This window comes from Meles meles, chromosome 21 (genome assembly GCF_922984935.1).
Source record: "Meles meles chromosome 21, mMelMel3.1 paternal haplotype, whole genome shotgun sequence".
NCBI classification, from domain to species: domain Eukaryota; kingdom Metazoa; phylum Chordata; class Mammalia; order Carnivora; family Mustelidae; genus Meles; species Meles meles.
Window position 1 is genome coordinate 18,087,901 of NC_060086.1, and position 8,953 is coordinate 18,096,853.

General features: G+C 42.9%; 1 long non-coding RNA gene across 1 annotated transcript; it reads right to left on the reverse strand.

Annotated features, from left to right (window-relative positions):
* Positions 1 to 296: 296 nt before the first annotated feature.
* On the reverse strand, positions 297 to 1,705 carry LOC123933506. The gene is made up of 3 exons (XR_006816620.1): positions 1,646 to 1,705; positions 587 to 650; positions 297 to 420 (listed from the first exon to the last, which is right to left on the reverse strand). It is a non-coding gene; the product is annotated as an uncharacterized LOC123933506 (long non-coding RNA).
* Between the last annotated feature and the right edge of the window lie 7,248 nt (positions 1,706 to 8,953).

Consider the following 8,953-nt stretch of genomic DNA (forward strand, 5'->3'; position numbering starts at 1 on the left):
GCAGACTGACCCAGAGGGGATCCAGTTAATCAAAGTGATTAATGCTGGTACCTTCCCCCTTCTACCCCAATGAATCACACAACAACATGTGGCAAGTCGTTAGAACAGAAAGGAAAATGCAGGTTACACAAATCAAGATAGGAAGGGCAGGCACAACTCTACAGAATGCTTTGGCAAAAGTACTCTAAGATCCAATTCCAGAAGTTCCAAATACAGTTCTCTAGACTTGCCACCACGTAAATTCATACAATGGTATCTGTGACAACACAGCAGTAGCTTACTCTTCTGCAGTCAGTTTTTGTCTTTCAGAGAACTCCACCACCATATCCAATTTCTTCTTTAGCAGGTTCAATTCTGCTTCCTTAGATGTTTTCTGAGAACTCGGGGCATTACCCTGGTCTTCCAGGAACTTTTTACTTTCTGTAAAGGATGAGTTTGCTTTTGTGTGTTTGTGCCATGACCTGAGAACTTGGTTTCGATGGGGAAAGGAGAAGGGCAAGACTGTGAAGGCAGGAAGGAATTCTATCCCTGCCCGGTGCAAACTCATTGCCACCGTATGGAGATTTCTTCCCCCCAAACACCGTACCTTTCAGTTCTTGGTTTTTGGATGTCAAGGCTCTCAGCTCCTGATTCCCCAATTCATCTTGGGCCTTTAAGACAGATTTGAGAAAAGACACATGAGGGGACCTAACAGGACATGATCATGGAGGACAACAAAGAAAGCCCTTGAGGCATAAATAGAATAAGGGGAAAGTAAGGAAACTAGTTCATGTCAAAAAACGTACAAATGGCTTTCTTAGCGGAACGGATATAAAATTATCTTCTACTATACAATTGGGCTTACTATCGCCCTTCATCGCTCACGTATTTTGTGGGATTTTCTACATAACTTGGAGGGCAGCGCTAAATGATGTGATGATGACCCAGCTGTGAAATAAACCACATTTCCTAGACCTTGAAATAGCAAACCTCATCGGGATGTCGTAAGTGAAATCGCAGCTCACTGTTCTGTATGAGTTACAGTTCCCAGACGCCCACGCTCTACTGCATAAACAGCACAGGAGTACACTGCACTCACCTTACCCAATGAACCAAAATCCTCCCAAGCCACATTATAGGACAACTAACATCTAACTCTTAACCATGTCCACGTTCTTGATATTCTTCTCTCTCAGCTTGTAAGAGAGCCTGATTACACTGAAAGGTGTCCTTCAAATTTTCATTAATCTCTTCCATCTTTTTGATGTTCTGCTTCAAGAAAATATGCTGAAATATATATATATAAAATATATATATATATATATATATATATATATATATATATAATGAGTAACAGTGATTCATTCCTTGGGACACCTGGGTTGCACCTGGTGGCCCAGTCTGTGGAGTGTCTGACTCCTGCTTTTGTTTGCCTCAAGTCCTGATCCCAGGGTCATGGGATTGATTCCTGCATCAGGCAACACAGTCAGCAAAGTGTCTGCTTAGCATTCTGTCTCTCTCTCCTTCAGACCCCCTCCCCTCACTCTTTCCTTCTCTCAAATCAATCAATCTTAGAAATAATAATAATAATATTAATAATAACAATATTGCATTTACTTTTATTTCTGTCGTTATATCACAATTCAGGCAAAGAAAGGATTCTTACTTTCAATTTATGTACTTCAGCAAGGGAAAGCTTATGTTCTCTCTTCGTTTCTGCTTGCTTCTTTGCTTCCCTGACCTACAAAATATATGAAAAAGGAATCAGAATTCCAAAATAGCATGTTAGAGAAACCTATCTAACAATGTGTGACTCCTTTCACAAAGAGAGAGGCAGTGTACAACATTTGTGAAGGTTCTCTTACTCAAGGACCGCTTCTGGATGGCACGAAATAGATCGATAGAATGAACTACCAGAAGGGGAATTAACCAAAATGAAATCACAAAAAATATTTGAAAGGGCACACATACCTTCTCCTCCCAACGAGCTATGTTTTCTTCAAGATCCCTGTTTTCCTTTTTAAAGTCATCAATCTTCTTCTTTATTTGGTCTAAAGTAACTGAAAGGAGAAAAAAGAATTTTAAGATAATTAGCAATAACAGCGACATTGAATAATCCCACTGTGTTAGCACCAGAGAGCATTCTCTGACACTTGGGTGTCACTAACTTGCTAGCATTCCCAGTGTGCCTCAAGAAAGCAAGTTGTAGCAGCATTTGAAACCTAAGACTTTCTATATCAGTGAGATTCCTACTTAAAATGTTTTTCAAACATAGAGAAAGGCAATCGAATGTCTTCTCATTTTTCTCACATCTGTAAGCACCATTCTTGGAAAATCCAATCCCTGCAAATGCTCATGTCATCGCCAGAGCTGTGACAGAAAAATCGAGCATCCTATCAACGAACATCTCTCTCCTCTAATAATTCAGATACAAAAGCAGGTGCCTGCAAACAACCCAAAATGAGCAAAACTATCCTTTGGTCCTGCTCAGTGCCACGTCCACTTCCAGGTCCTACTTGGAATTCCACACAAGGAAAGCTCAAGATGTCAGGTGAGTGACAACTCACAGGCCTTCAGAGACTTTCTGCTGCTCACAGATCGCCTTTCATGAACCCCAGGCTGGGGGCTCTGGAGGACAAGATCTCTGCTATAAACACACTTGGGTAACAATCTCCACATTACACAGAGTCTCTAGAGGGCCTGGATAATGCACACACCCGAGAAGACAAGCTTTTTTCATCACAACAGGAGAATGTTACCCTCTACCCTTACAGGAAAACAACACTCAAGAGGAGCCTGATCACAGCTGCATAACACATGTAAGGTCTAGAACACAGACTCCTCTAAGAGCCACTTGATTCTCTCATCTTGGGGCACCCGGGTGGTTCAGTTGGTTAAGGGTCTGCCTTCTGCTGGGGTCAGGACACCGGGTCCTGGGATCACATCCCACATCCAACTCTCTGCTCAGGGGGAGCCTGCTTCTCCCTCTCTGTCTGCCTGCCACTCTGCCTGCTTGTGCTCTCTCTATCAAATGAATAACCAGAATGTCTTAAAAAAATAATCCTCTCATCTTTCCTCAAAGTGCAAACTTCTCTTCTTCTGGCCCACTGTGAGTGCTCTCCTGCTCTGAGACCTCTCTCTTCACCAGCAGCGCTGCCGCACTCACAGCGATGAACAACGACATTTGATGGTTTCCTAAGAGCCAGTTGGCCAACCAGGCCATCAACAGCCAGCACCACGGAATCACCACAATCCATGGGCCCCAGGCACTATCCATTATCCCCTCAGGCACACGCTCTATTCCATTCATTCTCCCCCGGCAGGAAAGGCTCCCTCCACTTCAGACTCAAAACCTCGGTTTAATCCTCTCCTGTGACACACGCTCTGCATGGCAATGTCTGCCTCCTTCTCTAAGTGTAGCCTGTTTGCTAGACTCAGAGAGTTTTCTCCTCTTGACATTTCACCAAGAGCCAGCTCATGGCGAAGTACTCACTCCAGACCTCACGCTGTGATCGTCACTTGCCTCCTAAACATCTCTCTGCAAAATTATACCTTGTGTTCTCCCTAGTCCCACCAGGTGTTCCTCCTCCTGGTCTCTTAGAGATGGCAACTCCCTCCACATTGTCACTTGGACTCCACATGGGGAAGAGAACCATTTTCAAGACTTAACAAGTCAGTGAGACATCAGAAGTCACCATATTTATCCCTCGTCAAATTATGCCCACATCAAACACCAGTACCGAGGATTTTTTGGCAAAGAAAACTGAAGCTGAAACTCTTACCTTCATATTGTCGAGGCTTTATCTAAGAGAGGAAGAAACAAAGATAAGCTGGATGTCAAAACATATTACGAGTAAAAATCTATAGTTCAGATAAATACCGCAATTGTAATTCAAATGTATTACAATAATCACTTTGCTTAGCAGAATGAATTCACAGGATTAAAAAGGAAGACAAAATTAGAATTTCCTGATTAAGTCATAATTCACAATCCATTTCCGATAAATAGCACAAGTGTGTATAACTTATTTTTGACCCCCAAATCTATTCACATTCTATTCAATAGAATATTGAATATTCTATTCAATAAATATATTCTATTCAACCTATTCAATTTTGACAAGGGATCATACATTTACAAAATATTCATTATTTTGTAATGAATAGATATTTTTATGTTAGTAACCATACAGTTTGTCATTAGTTTTTTTATTGTATATATTTATTGAGATAGAATTTAAACATTGCCTCCAGCTTTTTATTGAGATACAAGTATAATGTGTACAGTGCGTTGATTTGATACATTTATAGATTCCAAAATGACTACCACCATGGTTGATGCCTTCAGCCTGCCCCATGGTGGCTTTTTGTGGTGTGTGTAATAGAGTATTGCCGTTCTGTGTCTTTGGATGAATTTAGTGCAGGTTCCTGCCATCCTAATTACAACACGAAACATTCCCGCCACTGTCAGTTTGTTGAGTGCCTCTTTCCACTCAGTTCTACCCTACAGGTGCTTGTGTGTCTTTTTTGTCTTTCATGGGGCATGTTTCTGGAATGTATCCATGTTGCGTGGATCTCAAATCTCTCGGATGGGAATTGTTGCACATCATTACAGTACGTGTGACCTTTTGTGTCTGGCTTCGCTCATTAAGTTCTTTGTGGAGATGAAGAACCAAGAGAATTAGCAGTGAAACTTGTGGGAAGAATCTGAGATCCCATAATGGGACAAAGGGAGTATCTGTTAGGGTCTTGGCAGCGCCCAAAATGGACTATTTTGTGGTCAACAGAATGGTCTGGGAGAACCTTCAGATTGGCTCATATGCTGAGTTGGAAGGAAGGTGTTAGGTGATCTTTATAAATCAGGGAAGCTTGGTAGGCGCCATGGGGGAAACCTGGAGGGGCATCCTTGGGTCCCTGGGAAGAGCAGGTCTTGACTTCTACTCCAGCTAACTGCTGTTTGGCTTTCCAGAGATTTTCTCTGTGGTTCTTGAACCAAATCTGCAGTACAGTGGGATGTATCTCCAGTTTTGAGGCCATTTTTTTCTGAAGGCTGGGAAGTGGGGTATTGGTTCTTGCTAAGCAAGGATTCCAAAATTACCAGTTGTTTCTCAGTGAACATGGTTTGTTTCCTTTGTGAATGCTTCTGGTGCTTTCCTTTAGGAAGGTCCCTGGTGCTGGACATCCCAAGATCTAGCTGTGTCCCCATGCTCTGGTTCTGTGTCTCCCTCATTAGTTTTTGATGCAGTGTTCTAGGATTCACTGTTTGTGTATAACACCACTGCTCCATGCAATACATGCCCTCCTTCATGCCCATCACCAGGCTGACCCATCTCCCCACACCCCTCCCGTCTAAAACCCTCAGTTTGCTTCCCAGCGTCCACAGTCACTCATGGTTCGTATTCTCCTCTGATTCCACCCCCCTAATTCACTTTAATCTTCCTTCTCATAATATCCTCCATGCTACTCCTTATATTCCACAAATAAGTGAAACCATATGATAAGTGACTTTCTCCACTGGACTTATTTCACTTAGCATATTTCCCTCACTTTTTTGCAACCCAGTATCTGCACTGAAGTACGGAACCTGGGACTTTTTAAAAATCTTGAAAGAAAGAAAATGGAAGGAAGGAGGAAAGAAGGAAGGCAGGCAGGCAGGCAAGGGAGCAAAGGCTGTGTCAAGGATATGCCTCTTTCCTTCTCTACAAAGCTTTCCTGAAACCTTACAAAGAGTTGGCTGTTCGCTGAATTCACACACAGTTACGGCCCATCAGGTGCTATGAAGTTTCCCAGACTGTTTCAAATGCAGTGTCATCAAAAAGAAGTAAAAGCCATCGGATGAGAAAAAGAGTGGCACATGACGAGAGAGGAAGCATAAGCCACGACAGAAAAGACAGTTGATGTTTCCAAAAAGGGGAGCCAGGCAATTTAGACTCGAGTCACCCTGATGTTATTATAGCTCAATAACATCGAGGCAAGACCTCGTTTTGACACCATTAACATATTTCCTCATTCAAAAGTTTTACAGGATGATGAGAGGCTGAGGCCAATCCCCAAATCTTGCCAAGATATTGGAATATCACCATGCTATCAACAAACCAGTCACAATAATGTTGCTGGGGAGAGGGCATCAGTGCAGGGCAATCAGAAAACGATAGATATTCCTTTAATTTCACATGTTGATTAGGAACCTCTGAGCTCCCCTGGCCCATGTCACCAGCCCCATGGGCAGGGCAAGTGGAAAGTAGATGGCTACACCAAATACGTAATATTTTTCTTTTCTCTTTGAAGGGAGGTTTTCTCCATTGGCAGGGAGAGGTGGAATAGTCCCATGTAGAAAGAAACTCGAAAGAGCTCTTTCTTCTTAGAAGGGTCTGCCCTCAAGTGAAACCATGTCTCCAGAGTCTAACTGGGGGTTTCCCAAAGACTAAGCCACAGAGCTGAGGGAAATCACTCCAGTGCCACCTCCTCCCTGTCTCACCGGCAAGGACCTCAGTCTAACCCTGAGCCAGAGGCGCAGAAAACCTCACCCTAACTCCCACTTACCTCACTTCCTTTACCAGGACACAGTATCTGGCTTTCAACACAACCCTACAAGGCATACTACAGGTAAAACCCAAGAGAGCAAGCATGAGAATCACACTTCCTGTGGCCAAAATGATGGGGAGAGCAGGCTGGACATTAAAGTCTCTTCAATGTATGATACTGGGTCTAAGGGAAAAGTGCACAAGAGGAAGAAGAGATGGTAAATGTGGGCAGAAATGTGAAACTCTAAGACTGTAACATGATTCTGGACAACAACACCATTACAGAAATCAAGAGTGCTTGTGCTGGCTTCATGAAGACACTCAAAATAAAACAGAGGAAAGAATTAAGAAGGTCAAGTAGAGAGGCGCCTGGGTGGCTCAGTGGGTTAAGCCGCTGCCTTCAGCTCAGGTCATGATCTCAGGGTCCTGGGATTGAGTCCCGCATCGGGCTCTCTGCTCAGCAGCGAGCCTGCTTCCCTCTCTCTCTCTCTCTGCCTGCCTCTCTGCCTACTTGTGATCTCTCTCTGTCAAATAAATAAATAAATAAATAAAGAAGGTCAAGTAGAAATTTCCAAAAAGGAAACACAAAAAGGTGCCTGGATGGCTCAGTGGGTTGAGCCTCTGCTTTAGCTCAGGTCATGATCTCAGGGTCCTGCAATCAAGTCCCGCATCGGGCTCTCTCATTGGTGGGGAGCCGGCTTCCTCCTCTCTCTCTCTCTCTCTCTCTCTGCCTACCTCTCTGCCTACTTGTGATCTTTCTCTGTCTGCCAAATAAATTTTAAAAAATTATTAATATTTTTAAAAAGTAACACAAAGACAAAAATTACAAAGACAGCACCGAAAATCCAAGACTAGTAGGTCATCACAAAATGTGTAACACACATGTAATAGGAATACCCATTCCTATAGGAGAATGGACGGAGAGATATTTGAAGCACACACAGAAACAATGAACAAACCCACCAATGATGCCTAATCTAGAATATTCAGCTACAGACCATTAAAGACAAAGAAACAGTTCTGGAAATCTGGAGCAGCGGTTGGGAGTGGGTGGGGGAAGGGGGAGAGGGGAACAGTAACACCTTACTCCAGAGGAAGAAGGATAAGAACATCACACTTCTTCTCAGAAACCATGCCATCAAGAAGGATGAAATGTTTATAGTGTTTAAAGAAACATCAAACTAGAAACCTGTGGCCAGTGAAATGATCCTTCAAAACACACCACAGAGTAAGAAAACCGTCAGGAATAATGACGGGCATTATTTCAATGAGGAAGGGGTCACTTCTCCAAAAAGACACAACAATTTCTAATGTGCATGCATCAACAACAGAGTATCAGAGCATATGAAGCAGAAACGGAAAATATTGCTGGTGGGAACAGATGAATCCATTCCTACAGTTGGAGAATTCAAAACCCTCTTATCAGTCATTGACAGACCCAGAGATACAGAAGTTCCATGAGAATGCAGGTGAACTGACCAGCATCACCCATCCACTGCATCCACTAACATCGGCAGAATACTTCATTCAACACTGAGGTATAGACCTTCTCCTCAAGCTCACATGGAACAGTCACCGAGAGAGCCCATATTCCGGGCCATACAACACATGTGAACCACCAAAGGAATCGAAACCACAGGAACTATGTTCTCAGACCACAGATGACTCAAACTAGAGATTGAGAACAAAAAGACAGCTGGAGAATGACCAAAAAATGGAGATTCACCAGCACACTTCTAAAGAAGACAGGGGTGGGTGGGAGGGCAGGTGGGTGGAGGGATGGGTGAATGAAGTGAAGGGGAAGAAGAGTTCACTTCTGGTGTGAGCACTGAGAAATGTACAGAATTGCTGAGTCATGTTGTACACCTAAAACTCACATTACACTGTTTGCCAATTATGCTCGAACTTACAAAAAAAAAACCAAAACAGAACATATGGATCAAGAAGGCACTTTAGTAGAAATTTAAAACTACATCAACCTAGGTGATAATCAAAATTGACATATTAGAGGGAAATTTGTAGTACTGAATGGACATAAAAATGTCCAGTGACTATAAAATGTTCTGCTTATTTATGAATGAAAGTACAGAAGGTATATTAATTTACTTACAGTGAGGATGGTTCTCCAGAGGTAAATGAGAAAGGCACAGGTTCCCAAGGAGGCAGTTAAAATGAGAAGCTTCCATAGAACTTCAATCCCATCAGGGCCGAGATGGAAATGGTCAGGCAAGGAAAGGACAAGCTGAAATACCATTTGAGACAATGAGGAATCTCAAAGACATTTACTGTTTATCTGTCACAAAGAATCAACTTTACAAACCCTCAACCAGCCTCCAGGAGGTAAGCATACCTCTCAACTGTCTCCTCCTAGAGGAGAAGGAACACAGAGGGATTTCCAAGGAGCTGGGGCAAACTTTTGGCAGTGATGAGTGTGTTTATCATCTTACCAT